We start from the raw sequence: 19,693 nt of genomic DNA, 5'->3' as shown, positions 1-19,693 counted from the left end.
GGCCTTGCCGTGGGTCTACTTTTGCTGCTATCAGCACCAAGATGTGCTGAGGTGAAGCGGGGTGGGTCACAGCCAGGGGGACAGCAAAAGATAAAAGCAGGGTTGTTCCTTGGAAGCAATGTTCATAATGAATCAGTCTCTTGGGTTCTTTGATTGTAAGGGTTATTGCCTGGTGTTCCTTATTTTAGGGGGCTGTCCTTCATTCCAGAACGAAATATCAGACCATAGTGGATTTCTCTTCTCATCAACCCACAATTCCAGGGAGTAAATGGCAAAGGTCCGTTTGGTTTAAGAATTTTGACTTGGCATCTCTAGTTGGCATGCAGTTCCTCTGTGAAGCAACACAATGAGACCAAGCCTGGTCCTTCAAGTGTCCACACAGTCAATGCCTTGACTTCCTCCTCTTTCTTTCCAGAATAACAGTTGAAAGACTCCGTAGCAGGCCAAAATGTGATGGCACCTTAGCAGCTAGCTGGGGTGGGGGTCTGGCATTCTTCTTGGTGGCCAGCAGTTTAAGCACCTTCCAGTCCTGGCCATGGGTTGCAAAAGTGCTTGGTCACGAAGGTGCTAGATGACCAAGTTGTCTTTCTTGCCAGCCTCCTCCCTCACCTCATTTAAACAAATGATAGCAGAATGCCATGACTGCTGCTCCTTGACAGAGAAAGTGACCATGCAAATACCATTACCCTGAGATGATACTTATCAAAAGGGCACAACATCTGAAATCTGCTCTCTGCATGTCATGGGGAGTTTCTGTGACAGTACAGGGGTTGTACTGCACAAGTATGGAGACTTTGTGACTGAACACAACATTTATGTGCAGGGAATAATGTTGGTATAGAAAAGTAAAACACATCCTATCTGTTAAAAATGGCAAGATGAAGCTTTCAGCAGCAACAAATAGAGTCTATCTCTTCATTTGGCCTTTGTCTTTTCTCTATTGTCATTGCCTTCTTTGACACATTTTCTCCCCTTTTGGCCGTTTATGGGCCTGGAGTGTAGAAAAGTGCTCCCTCACTTAACACACACAGCCACAATGAAACCAATATAAACTGAGGTGGCGGGAAACGCGACGCATAAGCATTCACTGACCCTCTTTCAGCTGCTGTTCCAGAATTATTTTTTTAAACTAGATTCTATAAAAATGGGTGTAAATTGCTCCCTCCCATCTATGGAGATACATACTGTATCATTGACAAGCCTTTCGACAATATTTTTTTCAGGCATGGCTGTTAGCTGCATACTCAGAGCTGTTGTTGAGCATGTCCCAAGGGAAGTGGAATCAAAAGTGTGTTTTGTAAATTGATTGCTGGAAAAGACACTCTTTTCTCTGAAAAAGAGTCAAAATGATGCTGTTTCAGAAGCATGTACTAATTATTATTATTATTATTATTATTATTATTATTATTATTATTTTAAAGCAGTATTTTGTCAGAAAACAATATCCCTTTGGGTTTTACCTGTAAAAAGAAATTTCTGATGAAGGAAAAGTCTAATTGCCAAACACCCCCAACACACACGCACCTGCTTTCTACTTGAACAAAAGCATGGGTGTTTCCCTCACTAATCTGAGATGTACTCACTCCTTTTACTGTTTACTTTTTGTGAAGTACACATTAATATTGGCTGCTGTGGAAAAAAGACACTCCTCAATAGTCAGTGTCTACTGCTGTAATTCAAACAGTAACTGAATATGAAATGTGAATTTCAGGGCTTGCACAAGAGTAATGGATGTTGGTGGAGTGGAATAGGTTATTTTGAAAAGTGGACCACCCCTTTACCTCATTTTTCCAGTCTTGTCCTAGAAATATTTCATTTCCATAATGAAGTAACAAAACTTCAAGACAGAAATATTCCATGTTTCCTTTGTAATGGGAAATACAGTATTCCGTTTATCAGGTTTGGCTGCTTCTAATGGGGTGAACAGTGTTAATCGTTTTTTGTTAATGAAAATTGTGTACAGAGAACCCACTTAAAGTGAGCTGCTTGGCCTTTAGATACCCTGACAATGTGTCAACAATGCCGCAGTAGTCTGACAATGATAAAATGGATTATTTCTCAGGGTGTGTTGATGAGTGCAGTGAGGATTCTAACCCAGCAATCATGATTTTTGAGTAGGAAACCTGGGTGTGGCAAATATTCTGGATTCAGTCATCCAAAACTAAAAGATGAGATGTGTCAAGACTACTTTTTGTACCAGAGAGGATAATTTTGTTGAAGGTAGGAGGAAGGACTGCTTTCCCATCTTTCCCCAACATTGCAATGGTGAAATGGGGTATATGTTGTCAGATGCCTTGAAGCCTGTGCTTCTGAAGATCAGGACCCCAAATTACGGAATGTAAATGGTTATTGTTTTGCATCATTGGCCAAGTTAGCAAAAAGCTTAGTCCTTATTATTATCCTATCTGCCAAATGCAGAGTTTCCGAGCCATAAGCAATGGCTAGAAACAAGAAAAACAGTGGCCGCTGTCAGCACCTTCTTGGCAATCCTCTTTAAGTGCCACACAGAAAAGCTGTAAAGGCAGCAAGATTTCCCATCCCAACAAATACCCCATGTTACTATGGTTGAAACAAAGTTGTACCCAAACAGCTGGTGTAAAAGGTGCACAGTGTACTGTAAGCAGTAATAGAAAAGATGAAAAAATGACATACTGGGAGGTGTGCTATAATTTTCTGGAAAATGTTTTAAAAAGAAATCATCTTAATTTTTAATTTAATCTTTACACAGGTATAAATGTGTATGTATATAATATATATATGTATGTATGTATGTACGTATGTACGTATCGTTCCTGGTTTTGTATTCCAATTGTCCTATCATCCAGTCATATCAGATAAACTGCAGGTCTTTGTTTCCACCCTCTTCAATTTTTCAAACATTGCTGTGTTCTCCTGTGGGGAAGGTGCACAACTGGCACTGCTAGAGATGTTCTTCAAGGAAACCCTTACAGAAGAGCAGGAAGGGAATATTGTGTTGATAGATAGATGGGATGTAACCAGTTGGTGAGGATTCAGATATAAAGTCCTCTATTCATGGTGATGTTGACTTAGGGTTTTTTTTTTTTAACTATTCAAGACGTCACCAAATGTTAGATAAAACAATGAAACAGAAATGTCTAGTGCACTTATTTGGTGTTCCATAATTTATGCATGCAACTTTGTGATTGGTTGTTAGTGTATCACATGCTGCAAGACATTGACTTGATTTGAATAAGCAAGTCTTTTCTCCTTCCCTGCCTTTGCCTCCTCCAAAGTTACATTAAGCTGCTTTTGTGTTGGTTTCACTTCTTGGTATGGCAAAGGTGTAATGAAGAGGATCAAGGCAGATTAAAGAAGTATACAATGAAAATGAAGATGACTCCAACTAAGGCAACTTAAGAGCAGGTGGAATTCTGAGTGTGAGTGTGTGTGTGTGTGTTCAAATTCAGGACATTTTGGCAAAGGCTTTCATATTTCAAATGTGTACTTCCCACCTTGTGTGCTCACATTGGACCTATCCAGCATCATTGGTGGGTGGGAAATTCACATCTGCTACATAGAAGGCATGGCATTAAATGAGCCAGGGAGCCACTGTCATGTGAGACTCGCAGTGCAAAGACTGAGACATGTTTCCTTGCTTTCTGTTTTCCACAAATCAATGTGTGCATATGGAATATGGCCTCATGCTGTGAATATGCAGTGGACTTTGCATATGCTCCTGGCATGTATCCAGAATGAAGCAGATAAGCTACGGTAAGAGTCAAGTGAGTGAGGCGGTAACTGGATGAACTGCAGCCTGTGCCCAATGTGAGGACAGATGGAAGTTGGTCCCCCCGCCAAGAATGCCATCACTTTTTCCAAAAGCAAGCTTGGGTGCCAAGTGCCAAAGGCCACATAGCCAGAACAGGGTGATGGGAAACAAGAGGGAGGTATCGGCATGCTCAGGAAGCTCCACAGCTTGTAGAAATACAACATGTCTTTAGGGGGAGGGGGAGAAATTCAGGGGTGAAAAACGCAGGCTCAATGAGGACAGAGCACATACACCGGCCATGCAGCACAGAGGGGACGATCTAGGTTTCCACAGGATCAACTGCACTGATGGAGGTGGACTACCCCTCCCTCCCTTTCCTGCACAGCCTCTTCAGTCCCCTGAAATGCGACACAGAGAGTCAGCCAGAAGGGCGACTGCTGAAAACCAGGCAAAGGGGCTTTTCAAAAGGAGAACATTTCACAGTAGGCAAATTCTGGATCCAACCCAATGTGTCTGTTCAGCAGCAGGATGGAATGGAGTACCTTGGAAGAGGGCTTGGAACAAGAGCACTCCACAGGGTTACCTGTGGCATATACTAGCTGCAGCAAGAGACCATGTAACTTGTGCGCATAAATGCTTTATTCCCCCTGGATAAATGGTAACTCTGACACTCATTTACTTCTCACTGGAAATAAGGGAAACATGAGAACACAGACTCCTTGACTTCTGCCATCATAATGTTTGGATGTGCAGAGAGCTAAACTTCAGACCTGTCATGCTGCTGTCTCATCCCTGTTAGAGCCCTAGTCCAGGTCTGCACACCATAGTAAATGACATCAGCAAGGATTCAGAGCAAAGGCTCGAGGGTGAGAAAGAAAAACAATGGGGGAAGGAGAGGGTGAAGGAAAGGTGCACCTGGACTGTAGAAGGGCAGGCAACCTCAGGAGGTCTGGGAGTCATTTAGCATTCCCCAATGGACCACTTTCCCACCAATGTGGTCCCAATAAAGTCCGGGGTGGTCCGCCAAGAAATGATTCGCCACTGATTTTCAGCAGGGAACAACTACGGAAGGCTGAAATGGTTGAATTTAGGTTGAGAGTAAGCTTCATTTGGCCATTTCAGCCTTCCACAGTGGCTTGTTTCTGAAATGCAACAGGAAACCAGTCTTGTTTTTAACACTATCACACTTTCTGGCAGTTCATTGCCAAGGAAAGGGCATAAACAGCTCGTCTTCGTTGTAGAAGAAAATAAATGAGGAAAACAAAAGAATGTGTGAGTATTTATATTTTCAATTAATATTTTCAATTAATATTTTAAGATGTCAGGAGAGAAGTGACAAGGCCCTGTCTCTGTCCAATAAGGGTGAGACAAGGAGCAACACAAGAAAGCCTCCATTTTTAGGAAATACGTTATACAGAGCCTTCTAATTAGAAGAACAACTCAACAATAGATGGTGGAATATCATTCCTTGGAGGAAGGTTTTCATAGAGGTTGAACAGTGTGGTGTAGTGGTTAAGAGCATGGGACTGGGACTCAGACAATCTGGGTTCTAGTCCCCACTCAGTCATGGAGCCAACTGGCTGACTTTGGGCCAGTCACAGACTCTCACAGGGTGGTTGTTGTGGGGAGAAGATGGAGGAGGAGAATGATGTAAGCTGCCTTGAGCCCTTTGTAGGAAAAAGGCAGGATATAAATCAAAAAATAAATAAAATGAAAACAGGCTTCTGGCCCAGATGCTTTGCTTACAGCTGTGATGGAGGACATATGGTCCACCAAATGCTGGTTGATTGTGCCCTAGACAACAAAGGCAATGGAGTATACACAGCTGCATTACAGTCAATGGAATCAGACAACAGAACAACCTGCTCAAGGGTTGAGTATGGCTTATCACTGAACTGTGGTTTGTTGTTGAAACATGGGTTCTTCTGTTCTCTGAACCCATCCAAGAGGACAAACCATGATGATCAACCCACAGTTCACAGCCCAACAACAAACTAAGGGCTCTCCTTATGGGTTGTTCATGATTAACAAGCCGTGACTTGTTGGTGCAGCTGGGTTCAGATGATGGCTGACAGCTCAATGACTACCCATAGTTCGAGAACAACCCACACCCAACCCATCCTCAGCCAGGCTGTTGTGTTGTCTGATCCTAGTCATGCGTGAGGAGATTGCAGTCCAATGACTTCTGGAGGCCACACTTTTCTCATCCCTGGCTCATAAGTTGCCTTGACTTAGGGCAGGCACTGATTTAGAACAAGGCCCAACAATCAGAGGCTCCTAAGCCAAGTTTGGCCCACTGAGGTATGTTACAAGCTAAGGATGCTCTTGAAGAATTTGTACACTTGGATGTAAATTGCCCTAAGCTGTTCACCCTGGACTTAATGTAATGCAATATAATTACCCTCAGATAGGAATGACATGGCTCAAAAAAACAGCAATGTGGCATTAAAATGCATAGTTTGGGATAAAATAGCTTAAGAAATGTGTGTTTTGAGATAAAATGCATTTAGAAATACATATTTTGTGAGGAAAGAAACATTCAAAACTTCATATTTAAATGATGAGTTTCCATGCAGATTCTAAAAATAAATAATGGCGTATTAATAAGTGAACTGAACACATTTCTGAAGAAAGCATCTGAAAGTGATACGCACCAGAAAAAGACTGATTCCTCCAATGATCACTTGACATGGTGCAGGAAGCTTCCTCCAGAGCTTTGCCCTTGGGAAGGTGTTCCTGACATCAGAGCCCTCAATTTGACTCCAACCTGCCACCGTAGAGATCCCTTTGGTAGCTCCCTCCATGAGGTCTAGTCGCCAGGGACAGAAACAAAACAGGAAACTTTGCTTCCCCCTGCTCTGCTTTCTCCTATGCCCTGTAAAGAGGGAAGCAGGACTTCCTTTGTTTTTCTTCCAAAGATAATTCCCTGCCATTTTTTCCATGGCTACTGTATGATTACTCTCTTAGTGGATTTGCTGGCAGACCACTTTGGATAATGGCTGTAAGGGGAGGGGGGAGGGGGGAGACTGGCGTATCACTGTCCTCCCCCTCCTCCAAAGCCACCAGTTATGCAGATGATGCACTGGTTCCCTGCCTAGTATCATTATGTTCTCATTTATTACAGAAATTTTATTGCTTTATTACTGAAAAAAGTCCATGCTGGCTGGGAATGCTGTGAGTTGCCAGACTTTTTTTCAACCTAAACAGGCATAAGATTGCACCCTTGTTGCAGTCAAACACATATAAAATTTACTCACATGTAAGCAAATGGATCTTGTTGAAACAAATATGAATATCTGTTAGCAATAGAAACATGCCCACAGAGAGCAGAAAAATATGTGCTCACTTAAATAATCACATCAGGTGAATATTTCTGTACTGCTCAGTTGATAATGGATAATCCAAAATCTAACAAAAACATGTTTTCATAATGGATTTTATCTCAATTGTATATAAGTTATTGATTTTATTGATCGGACTTTATTATGCCATATTTTATTCAGTCACCTTGTTGTTGGAACATGGGCAAGTTTTCAAGTGTCAGTTTATGATACAGGATTCACCTGGCTCCTTTCTGTTCCTTTCCTCTCTTCCCTTCTGCTCCTTTCCCAATATCCTTACCCAGCCACACCATCTCCAGGAACACCAGACAGATGGAGGAGTGGCACTTAGAAACGTACCTTTACAACACTGAAGAGATGTTTGTGTTATAATTAACCACTGGATCATAGTGTTGAAGGGAATTTGTAGGATGATCATCCCAGAATAGGATCTCCAGAAAAGAGGACACTAATTTGCATCTTTCTGTGTGTGTGTGTGTGTGTGTGTACGCACACACATGCACAAATTCCCAGAGAGAGCTCCTGAGCTGAGATGCATGGAATGGCATTTGTGTACATTTGAAGGGCAATCCAGCAGAGGAGCAAAGCCTGAGATTTGCCCCTGACAAAAAGAACTGGCTTACCTAGGTGTCCAGATCCCCAGTATATGGCACATGTGAATGCATTCTGACCACAGTCCTCTAAATACCCTTCCTAATGGTCGGAGCACAGCAAATACAGGGGACTGTAAGGACTTCTTAGGCACATGCCAGTGGAAGGCCTGGGCGGGTCTGGGGAGACAGGCAGCCCCCCAGTGAGTGCAGGGAGCACTGTGGGCTAGCTCTGAGGCCTGCGGTTGTGCTTGCTCCAGTCCTGGCATCGGTGGGGGCGTCAGAGAGAATCAGGGGACCAGCCAAAGTCTACATGCTTGGCAGAATAAAGTGGTATTAAAACTATTGCATTTCAGATTTAATGAGGCGGGGAGGCTGCAAGGGGGTGGGGTCAGGTCAGAATGCTCTCCTGCATCAAAAACAAAGCCAGAAGGCGAGCATGATGAGCTACAGCCACCTGGCCTTCTGCACTCATGTGCTTTCACTCCCTGTTTTTATGCAGGGCATAGAAGAGGAGACCCTTCAATGTGGCGTCCTTCCGTCCCCTCACACCTGCCCTCCCATAGCCCAAAATAGCACACTCTGCGCTGTGACCTCTGGATTCTTCACCAGCCTCTTGTGTGGCTCATGTAGGTCAGGCCTCCAGAACGAAGCAGGGATTCCATTAAAGATTCAGCAACAGGAGCAGCGTTGAACACATGCACAGCTGGGCGCCTGCCAAAAACCCACGCCCAGCAGGGGGCCCCTGACGATGGCCCCTCATCAGCTGCTGCGGCCCACCTGCTTACAGATGCTCAGCCTGCCCAGCAAGCCAATGGCCCCAGTGATGGGCGAGAAGATGAGGAGCAGAACCAGCAGGCGGTATGAAGGCCAGCCCAGAGGGGGAGGGAACTTGCCCAAGGATGCTAAAAGCTGGAGCCAGCATGCGTAGCAAATACACAGGTGCCCCTCTCTCGTTTTTCTTCAAGTCTGGCAGAAGTGCAGGGTGCCTGATCCAGACTGGGATTCTGCTATAAACTGTAGATGGTTTTAACCCTGTCCTCACAGCTCTGGACACAATCTGGATTGGAGGAGAGGGTGCCACACCTACAATATATTCTGCAAAACAGTGAGTCAGTGGAGTGTTGTTTTTCAATATAAATTGCAGCTCTGCAGGGCAGATCTCCAGACTGAGCCCTTAGCAGTGGGGAGATGATTAAAGCCAGATCTGGGGCCAACAGTAGGCCTGTGGGGTGGGGAGTGGGGGGGGGGGGTTAAGCCAACATAGCTGCTGGCTGCATTTTTGTAATGTCTGCTCTGACCTTCATTCACAAGCAAGGGAGAGCTTTTGACTCACCATTTTCCCTTCTTGTGGGAAAGGCCTGTCAAAAGCAGCCCCCACTGATAACTCGGCAAACTCAAGCTGCTGTTAAAAGCATAGGAGAGTGTCTCTCAGGAAAGATGCCAGAAGCTCTGTTCTCGGGCTGGCCTCCCTGCACTGGTATGGGGGCAAATGGAAAAGAAATTGTAAAGCATAATTGATGCTGAAAGATAGTTCCCGATGTAATCCTGTGCAGGGCAGGCATTCCCCAGCCCACAGGAATCCTGAAGCACGGCCCTTTTGGGCCCCTAGGAGCTAGCTATAGGGGACCAAGGGGGGCTCTTACGACCACCCAAGCCACGCCTTAGACCTGATGCATCACTGCCTGACTTAAGCCATTGCAGGTGCCAGTGGAAAGTTATCAACTAACGTCCCTGGGTGTGTAGCGGTTCAGTATTCAAGGGAAGCGTGGAGAGAAAAGGGACAAACATTTCCTCATCATGGACTGCAGCTCTCCCTCAAACCAACAAAGAAATCCCATACACCTCACACTTGTAATCGGTTAGGAAACTGGTAAACTGATGCAGAAAATTATGCATTCGGGCTAATGTGTAACTAGATCTGCGAAGATGTTACCAGAGAATATTGGGAATCAAAAACAGGATTACTTTCCCTCCATGAACTGGCCCAGGATCATGCAGCCACTAACAAATCTAAGAAACTAAACGCCTTTCTGTGGGTCACCAAATTAATGAATTCCATCTCTTCTGTGTTGTTGTTTAGAGAACTACCTTAAGTCTGCCTTTCAATTCCCTCCGACTGCAGTGTTTACAGTTCTCCCCATCAACACCATCATACATATGCATATATTACGGGTGCTCACCAACCACAAAAGCCTGATTTGATGTTTTGGAAAAATATCCTGGGAGTCAAATGCTTTCTTCCCCTTCACCTGGAATGTTGCTTTTCTTTGGTGGTCTATTTAGACATATAGTATACACTCTGCCCTTTTAGCTATTATGATCCACAGTACAATTTAAACATTAAATCACAATGCAATTTAAAAATTAAATAGCAACATCATGATATATGCTAAAATAGCTAAGTTCAAATCAACATCATCCTTTCCAGCAGGTTTCTATCCAGTGAACAGAGACGCATCTTCTTTTATTCTCCTTTATGTACATGAGGCAAATTGGCTGAACAGAATTCCTGGAGCTGTCCGTTCAGCACCAATGATTCTCCGCTCTGGGAGGAACGCAATGGGGAATGAAGGCGCCTAAAGAGTCTGTTTCTTGTCAGGATCAGTGGCTGTGATTGTGGTAGAAACAAGGAAAGCTAAGCCAAACCCTTGGTCTATATAGCCTTGTATTGCCAACACTGACTGGCAGTGGCTGTCCCAAGTTTCAGGCAGGTGTTTTTCCAGTCCTGTCTGGAAATGGCAGTGATTGAAACTTGGGCTTTCTGTATCCAAAGCAGGTGCTCTCTCGGTGAGCTACGGCCCTTCCCTGCATGTGTGCATGCAAACATATACAAAATTCACACAATCCAGGCAGCCAAAGCTCTGCATGCAGCATGTGGTGAACATCTTCCTTTGACACGTATATGTAGATTTAGTCAAACCGAACTTACATGCCAGCTTTTACTGCTTGGTTGCTATACCAAGATGTCCTTTGATGAGATTTCCCCCACCGCCACACAAGCTCTGTCCCTGCAGAAGATGGAAGGAGGACTCTGCCCAACAAGGGAGCCCGCAAAAATGATATTGTGGCATGATTGTAATTCACAGCAATCTCAATAGATTAATAGCCATAGTCTAGCCCAGGCTCTCCTAAAATGATGCCCTCCACATTGGTTGGACTACAACATCCCTCATTCATAGCCAGTGTGGCTATTGGCCATGCTGGCTGCACATGTGGGTGTTGTAGTCCAATGCATCTAGGGAGCAGAAGGGTTGGAAAGGGCGGCTATTCGGTAACATGCAGTGATGGGTAGGGATAGGTAGCCTGACCATGCCCTGCTGAATTCCTGGTTAGACTGCTGTAATGTGCTGCACATGGGGCTGCCGCTGAAGCCCTTTTGAAGATTGCAGCTTGTGCAAAATGCAGCCATGGTGGTGCTGACGGGGTCACTTATTTCTTAAAGAGTTGCACTGGCTCTTTGTCACTGAAACCAATTAAAGCACCTTGTTTTGATGTATAAAGCCCAAAACAGCTCAGGACTTGGCCATCTAAAAGAGTATGTCTTCCTGTATCATCCTAGCAGGAACGTAAGATGTGTTAGAGAGCCCCTTTTCGTTACACCACCATCAAACCCGGTCCAAACATCTGAAATACGTAATAGGGGCTTCTCGGTGGTGGCCCCTCCCTCAGCTGTGGAATGCCCTTGGAGATTAGATTCAATTAGATTAGAAGTAAAACAGCATCGCTTTTGGTGCTAAGTGCATTCGGCATTTGCTTAGCAATGGAGCCTCTGTACCAGTGAAGATTAGTTGAAGGACAGTCCACACTGAATTCAACACTGGCCAAATTTTGTGTGTTTTATGATGTATTTTACTGCACGTTATTATGAGAATTTATTGTGTATGGTGACTGCCCTGGGGTCCTTTATGATAAAGGTGAGATATTTTAAAACTTTATTGATGCATAAACACATACGATTGTCACTTTATGATGATGAACAGGCACGTGTGGACCAAATCCCATTCGGATGCGTTAAAGCAGGGATACCCCACGTCTGTGTAGATCTGGTAGCATTCGGTTGTCGCGCACGCTTCCTTTCTCCGCCCACCCGCTCTGTATTCCCCCACCCCACCCCCGTGAACCCTGTTGCCGTATTTCTCCTCCATCCCACTTTTTCTTTCGCTTCCCTTCCCCGTCGCCAGGAAGGACGCCTGGACCAGGCAAATCGCCTCCAAGGCTCCTGGGGTTCGACAGAAGCCAAGCCAAGCTTCAAGCCCAGCCAAAGCCATCCGGGAGGGGATTTCGCGAAATAAACGCAGCGCTGGCGTCTTTCTTCTTATGACTTCAAGCCAAGCCTCCGCTGCTGCTTCCGGGTTCCAGTTAATCCCCGCCTTTCTCTCCCCCCCCTCCCCCAGTTCCCTGGGACCATCCCAATCCCAGTTTGGCTTTTTCAGAGGTCAGTTAAAAACAACACCAACACCGACCAAAAGCCAATTAAATTTATAGCGCCGCAAAACTGCAACCTCCCCTCAAGAGACCTGCCCGGATCTGTATGTTTTGCTCCTCGCCGGCTTTTCTCCTCTCGCTTGCTGCCTGATGCTTTAATTTTGGATGCAGACCTCCCAGGGACAAGATAAGCATCGGCGTATCAATCGGTTCCGGCGGCGGGAGCCTTGGAGGGGCCATGGGGGGCGGTGGGGAAGGAAAATGGCTCTGGGATGGAAGCAAGGGAGTCGCGGAAGAGCTTTAGGAGGTTTTTGAGGATGCCGCCTCGGTGCCTCAGGTAAGCCCCTTCCCTCGCGTGTTTACATGTCAGTTTCACCGCCCCAGCTTTTAATAAGAGCACCCAGGACCCTGGAACGGGGGGCTGGAAGAAGCAGGCGTGGGGCGGAGAGCAGGAATGAACGCAGGCCCTTGGCTTCCAAGGTGGCACTTTTCTCTGGATGATGCTTATCTTCCCCCCTCCGCACACCCATCCGTGTTGCTTTCTCTTGCCGTGAAGCAAGCGGCCACATTGTGCTTTGAGATTTTCCCTTAATATTTTATTTTTAATCGATTCAGTTGCCCCTTTGCCCCACTAAATACCTCTTCCAATCCTCTTGGGGTTTTCTTTTTTTTTTCCTGATCCCACCAGGAAAGCAGGGTTGCAGGATTACAGTCAGACCAGTATGGAGAACAGAAAGGGAATGTATATGGAAAGGGAGAGAATTGTATATTTATTTCTTTAAAAACCTCCTTGGTTTCTTATTAGCAGAGACAGGGGAAAGAAAGATGTCTTGTGTACTTAGGAATACTGAATCCCCACCCCTGGCTCTGCAGGTTTGTGCATCATAATCAATATTTTATTAATCATTTCAATCATATGTGAAATATTTAACAATCCTTCTCTTACTGCCATGGTTAAGACGGTTGCAGCTCAGTGCATCATCTCCTGAAATATGGACAATATTTTGACCAAGTTACTTACTTTTCTTTTTTCATCAGTGGTTTTCCGTTTATCATTTGTTTAATTGGCCTGGCTTCAATGATAACATGCTTGTATGGTGGGAGGGTTTATGGGCTGGGGGCATTCAATTTACAATGAAGTCCTAAATACGTTTAATCAGCAGGAAAACCCCATTAAGTTCAATGGAGCTGATCTCCTAGCCAGTGTGTTTAGGATTGCACTTTTTCCCTCAGGCTAAAAGTACTAATCATTCTAGCAGTGTTTTCTAAAGCACCAAAGTGTCGATAGTTTTCTCCCCCCCCCCCACCCCTGCACCAGTCCCATATTATATTCCTTCTTTCCAGCCCTGGAGCAGCTGATCGGTCCCTACGCTCCTGTATATGTCACACTGAATTCAGAGACCAGGAAACCGTGGTGCAGTGATCAGTGTTGGGCATGGATGGTGGATAAGACAGGTTCAAGTCCCTGCTTGGTTACACATCTCACTGGCTGGTGGGTTGTTGTTTTCCTTTTACATCTCCCTTCTTCTCTCCGCTCAGTCTGCCACTCAGGGTTGTGGCGAGCCTGGACTGCTGCTGTGAGCTTACTAGAAGGGTGGAGTAGAAAAATGCAATATAGAACCTGGCCGCTTATGTTGGACAGCAGCTTGCTCGCCTTAGCGAGGAAAACTTGATTGGGTTGAACAAGTCCATGATACTGGGCACTGAAGAAGGAGAGCTGGTGTAGAACAAGGCCCTGGACCTGGTGTTGGCTCAGTTACCATTTTCTTCCTGTCTTGCATGCTTCTGTATGGATTCAGAACCTTGAGCCTATGTATCTGTGTGCATACCGGCTTTTCTCCCTCCATTCTGCCTCTTCTCAGACTGATCTGTTGAATCTCCTGTTCCCCCTCCTTATTTTCACACACACATGTGTGCTTCCAAAAGTTCTCCCATCCCCTCCTGCTTTTTCTTCCTGCTCTCTCCCAGTTTTCTCTCTCTAGAGATGACAAATAGCTGGGGATGTTTCAAAACCTCTAGGGAGCAAATATGGCCACAGCAATCCAGCAAATGCACTGAGGTACAGCTGGTACGGGATGCCACTTCCAGAGATGGGTGAATAACATGCACGTGCCATTCCACATATGTAGGGGTGTCCTCATGTCCCCATTCCACGCATTTGCCTCTGTTCCTCTGTGGGAGCTGCTTACTGGCTTGGAATAGTCTAGTGTGTGTGGTTGTGCGCGTGTGTGTCTGTGCATGTGCAAATTCATATACACACACTTGATATTTAATAGAGATCTGCAGAAATTACTGGTGTGACTGTATCTGTTATAGCATGCAAAGAAGAGATACGAGAAGCTACCCTCCGTCTATTGATCAGCCTTGATTATTATCATTCAGCTCCAAAAGAAATTCCTGTTTGCAAGATGCAGCTGAAGCAGTGAAATACTTCAGTCTATACTGAGAGAGAAAGTGTTAGCTAGACTTCAAGTTTTTCTTTTCCAGGCTATGAGAAGCAAGCAATGTTTTAAAACAAACATATCCTTTTATTTCTACGTCACAGCATCTCTCTTTCTATATTTATCCCTCTCCCCATCGTCTTTCCTAGTTTCCCCATTCACTATCTCTCCACTACTCTTTTCTACATAGATTCTAGGTCATCTCATTTTCCTAGTAGGTAGGCCCAAGCAATAGTTATCAGTCAGCTCAGATGTATGAGCTGCCACCCCCGCTTCCCCTACCCCTCAGTCTCTCTCTCTCTCTCTCTCTCTCTCTCTCTCTCTCTCTCTCTCTCTCTCTCTCTCTCTCTCTCTCTCTCTCACACACACACACACACACACACACACACACACACACACACACACCCTTCTTCATCTTCCAGATTCATTTGATCTCTGGCTTTTCCCATCAGCCCCAGGAAATGTACATGGCTTTGTGTCAGACTAGGAGGAGGGGTTACATGTGGAGGATTGTTCCTGCCTCCATCCCCATGCTGGGGGATGCTGGAGTGGTAGACTAGGCAGGTGTCAGCTGCTCTCCAGTGGGCAGGATTTCTTGAGTAATGGGTTGTTGCAAGGCAAGGACTGAAGGCTCACCCTCTCCCGGGGACAGAAGCAGCAAAAGCTATCAGATCCATTAGGGTGGTTTATCCGTTTTGCTAATAAGTGTGAATCAGGGTTTCCTTCCTTCCTTCCTTCCTTCTACCCCTTTCCAACCTGCCCCAGCAATTGAAACTGGCACAAGTACAAGGACTTGAAGTGGGAGGAACAATGTGCTGGAATATTTAGAAACCTAAACCAAGGCTTTTGGAGAATTGTTTCAGTGCTTTTAGATCTGAGCACCGTTTTATCATTGCTGTTGGCTTTAAATTGAATGTTGTGCTGCATTGATTTTACTCTTTGCTGCTGGCTCTATCCCACGACGTTTTATTATGATTGTTTTATTGACTTATTTTATTTTATGCGTTACCTGTGCTCCACCCTTCAACCCTTTAGTGATTGGATGGCCTGAAAGCATAAGAAACCAACAAATCATTCAACTAATACAGAACAACACACATACACACAAGCTGCAGCTCCTCAACTGATAAAGGTGATCGTAAGGCAGACCAAAGGCCCAGTCTCCCATAGCAGATTTAGGATACAATTAATGTATTTATTAGTGTAATGATTAATCCTTTTTATTATTAGTTACAAGATTTATATGCTGCCCCATATTCCAGCTTGGAGATGTGGAGCAGTGAACAATAAAAACAATAGATCAAAAAGAAGATCAATAAAAATATATCGATAGAACTGTGGCTTCCTGACGTAAGTGTTTTCAGGAGACACCTAAAGCAATGCAAACTTAGAAACATAGAAACATAGAAATAGAGTGAGTCAGAAGGGATCTCTTGAGCCATCTAGTTCAGGCTTCTTAGAGCGACTGCTGTGAGGCAGGGCACAGAACCTCAAGGAGAAATCCAGCTCTCCTGGGGCCACCATCTGGCCTTCCAAAAGGCCACATTCCTTTCCCACTAACCAACAAGTGCCTGGTGGTTTCGCAGCCTTTGCCCAGTCGCCCCTTTCTAAAATGCTGAAATGCTTCTCCTAAGACTCGGTGACAAGCAAGGGCTTAAGCTGAAGGATGTGGGCATTTTGACCCCACCCCGCTTCGGCCTGGTCCTCTGCCTTCAGCCTCGCCTCACCCTCAATGCAACATGGCCCCGGGAGGGGAGCATCCTCGAAATGGAATGAAGCCTGCAGGCTGAAAGGGGCTTCACACTCCTCTTATAAAGCAAGCACTCGCTTGCCCAGGAAGGTGCTCAACCTGGCAAAATTGCTCAAGGAAGCCGGGATGCCATGTATAGCATCAGTTTGGAGGTGCTAGAGGAGATCAATCCTCTAGATCATCACTAGAGGAGATCAACAGGTGGTGGAAGAAGAAACATACCCCCCAACATGTTCCAGGTAAAAGCAGGGGCTTCTTTATAAGGCTGCAGTCATGGACATTGCTAGGACTAGACCAGTAGGGCCCACTCCTGAACCTATTTCTCAGGGTCCCAAACCTATTCCCCACAGCACCACTAATGTCAATGAAAGACATCTTTCAAAGCTTAATTGTCAAACTGGGGGCAATTTTCAAGGGAGGTTGTAGCTAGGAAGGAAGGGGTTAATTCCCTTGACACTAGAATACTCCCTCACCCAAATCCCCCCCATGACAAAAGTGAAGTGGGGGAACTACCACTGGTGTTAATGGAGGCATTTCATCTAGGCTTAATTGCAAGAGGGGGTCAATTTTCCTCTAGGAGGGACACTGTTGGGAATGAGAGAGGCAGTTGTGCTTGGCACAAGTTTTAAGGTCAGGAAGATTCAGACTCTTCAGATGGGGAGGATAGGACCTGGGAAATGGGGCCTCCAGGTAGTGAGATGGGAGAAGCAGAAGGGCGTTTCTCAAGGCCACACTCTCCAGGTGTTGAGGTGGACTCAGAGAATAGCCTGGACCTACAACAGCCAGGAGCAGGCTCCAGGAGACAAGTATGACTCTTGGCCCATGATGCGCTATCGGTATCAGGAGAGAAGGGCTAGCCAACTAGAGGGAAGACATACAGCTAAGAGGCTTGTGCTCCTCCAAAAGGGATGGGGCCCGGGGTTACTCAAAAGGAGAGTTCTCAGAAGTAGTTACTAGGTAGGGTTCAATGAACCACTCTATGCATGCTCAGGGACTCATTCCATGGTGCTTACTGGATGTACTTTGGCGAATAAAGAGCTTTTGCCAAACAATGACCTGTTGCTTTAAGTGTATGAAGGGGAAACCTACCTCCCAACAGGCACAGAGAAAAGTGAAGATGCAAAAGGAAGAAATGGCAAATTAATTGTAACTGTGAGGAGCTACCAATTTAGGAGCTGTGCTAGGATGCAAAATTAATTAGAATTTGATCTTATTTCAGGTTACTGGAGTGAGAAACCGGCTCCCTGTGCCTATGCGAAATGTATGCAGATTTGTGAATTATAGGCCTCAAATCTTTGTGTGCTTACGCAGGGACTTGGCCACAGTCCTCCTACCAGGGATCACTGCCTAATCCACATCCCCACCTCCCATACAGTGATGAATTGCAGGAAGGCAAAGGGACTATTTGTTCCTTCAATTAAAGGCATGTTTGAGAAATTCTGCTGCCCTGCAATAAGATGGCAACCGTTCAACAGCTGCAAAGTGCTTTGTACCATGACCTCCACAACAAGGTTCATCCAGCCAGATCCAAACTACAGCTCCCAATGTGCCACTATTACTGCATTAATATTTTTATTGCATTTATATCCCACCACTTTTCCTCTTGTGAGAAACTCAGGGTGACTTACATGGCTCCATTTTATCCTCACAAGAACAACCCTGTGAGGTAGGTTAGGCTGAGAGTGAGTGACTGGCCCGAAGTAATGGCTGAATGGGAACTAGAAGGCAGATCTCCCTGGTCCCCAGTCCAACCACCACACCAGCCCTCTCCACTATGGTGAGACGGTGTAGGTTTAGCAATAAACATTGAAGGAACTGGCACTCGTTACGATAATCCCCATAGCTATGTCGCTCCAAAAAGAGCCCAAGAAACCCAGGCAGCTGTATTGATCCCTATCAGCAAACCAGACTGAGCAGCTGTCATCTCCGTCAAGAGCTGCCATTTCCCAAAGTTTAATTGCCTGTTTCAGACCACACCACCCCAATCTACTTTGCAGTCCAACAGGGTCAATGTCTTGTAGTGGGGAAGATTCATTCCATGCTGCCGCCACCCCACCTGCCCCAGCCACTGTGAGGGCTGCTGCTGAGCTCCGAGGAAGCAGGTGGACAATTCGACATCCTGGCTAGTCCAAAGGGGCTGCTGCTGCATCCCTCCAAGTTCCGGCTGCACCACAGCACTAGATTAAAGTAATTATTTCCATATGTACATCAGTAAAGTGGCACATGCATGTTTTGTGCAAATCCACATCCCCATTCATCCTCTTTTTGACGATGCATAAATGGACACCCTACAATCACTGGATGCACATGATGGGGGGGGAGCCAGGGGGGCTTCTTTTCCCCACCCCCTACATGCCTGCCACATGATTGGCCTAACTACCCTCATGGCTCCGTTTCCCGCATCACCCAAACCTAGCAAAGTGCATGGCTGGGAATGGATTAAAACCACTCCAGAACCCTGTGCCGAGCCACGTCGTAGGCAAGGCACCCTCGCTGAGCACTTGGACGCTTCAGGCAGCGCAGCAAGCTGCACACTGCAAGCTGAATTGGGCACATTGTGTGCTGTACAACCCGCACACGGGGGAGGGGAAGAGAAGCCGCCGTGGCTTCTTTTCCCCCATGATTATGTGAATCTGGACAGTTTATCAGTGATGAGCCAGCAGCAGTTGCTTGAAGGAAGTGCATCTGGTAGCCCCACGCACCACACTCGTCTCCTTCAAGTTTTTCCTAAACCTCCCCCTTTATTTTCTGTGTGCCCTTTGGCATTTTAGCACCATCACTGTAACCAAAATACAGGAAGAGCATTTGCCCACACGCCTTCATCCCTTGCCTCTCTCCCTGCCCAAGGTCACTTTCCCCGACTCCTTCATTCACTGTCTTAGTTTATCAGCCACTTGGGGTCTGGAACCTGTCAGATTGTGTCTGCGGATGTATGTCTGTAAGTTGAAAGGTAGTTTATGAATTCTTTAAGCAAGCAAGTAAATAGCACCCTGGTGCCATGGCAGCAGAGGCAAGAATAGCATCGCAAGAGCTGAGCTTTGAGCTACGTAGAAGCCTCCAGCTGTTGATGATGTCACTTAAGATAAGTTTCAGGGTGCAAGCCCTACACTGGTCTAGACCAAAAGCCTCCTACTATTCCCTGCATGTCTCAGCCAGTCATATGTAGGGTTGCACCCCTAGAAGAGGGTCATCTTGAAATCAAATGGGGCGCAATGGGAATGGTGGGAGAGGTGTAAGAGAAGGATCTGGAAATGCACTCTGGAATTGTAGGATTTGCTCTCCTGCCTATGTGCACCACAACCTCTCGCTCTTAAGTCTGGGTGGATTGAAAAACCTGACTGTTGTTCCTCTTTCTCCCCTCCCTTCTATTTCTCTCCCACCCCCCTGTTCCCTTCCCTTCACAGATTTACTTC

This window comes from Varanus komodoensis, unplaced genomic scaffold (genome assembly GCF_004798865.1).
Source record: "Varanus komodoensis strain SLA01 unplaced genomic scaffold, ASM479886v1 scaffold45, whole genome shotgun sequence".
Classification (NCBI taxonomy): domain Eukaryota; kingdom Metazoa; phylum Chordata; class Lepidosauria; order Squamata; family Varanidae; genus Varanus; species Varanus komodoensis.
Note: the sequence above shows the minus strand (reverse complement) of the source record.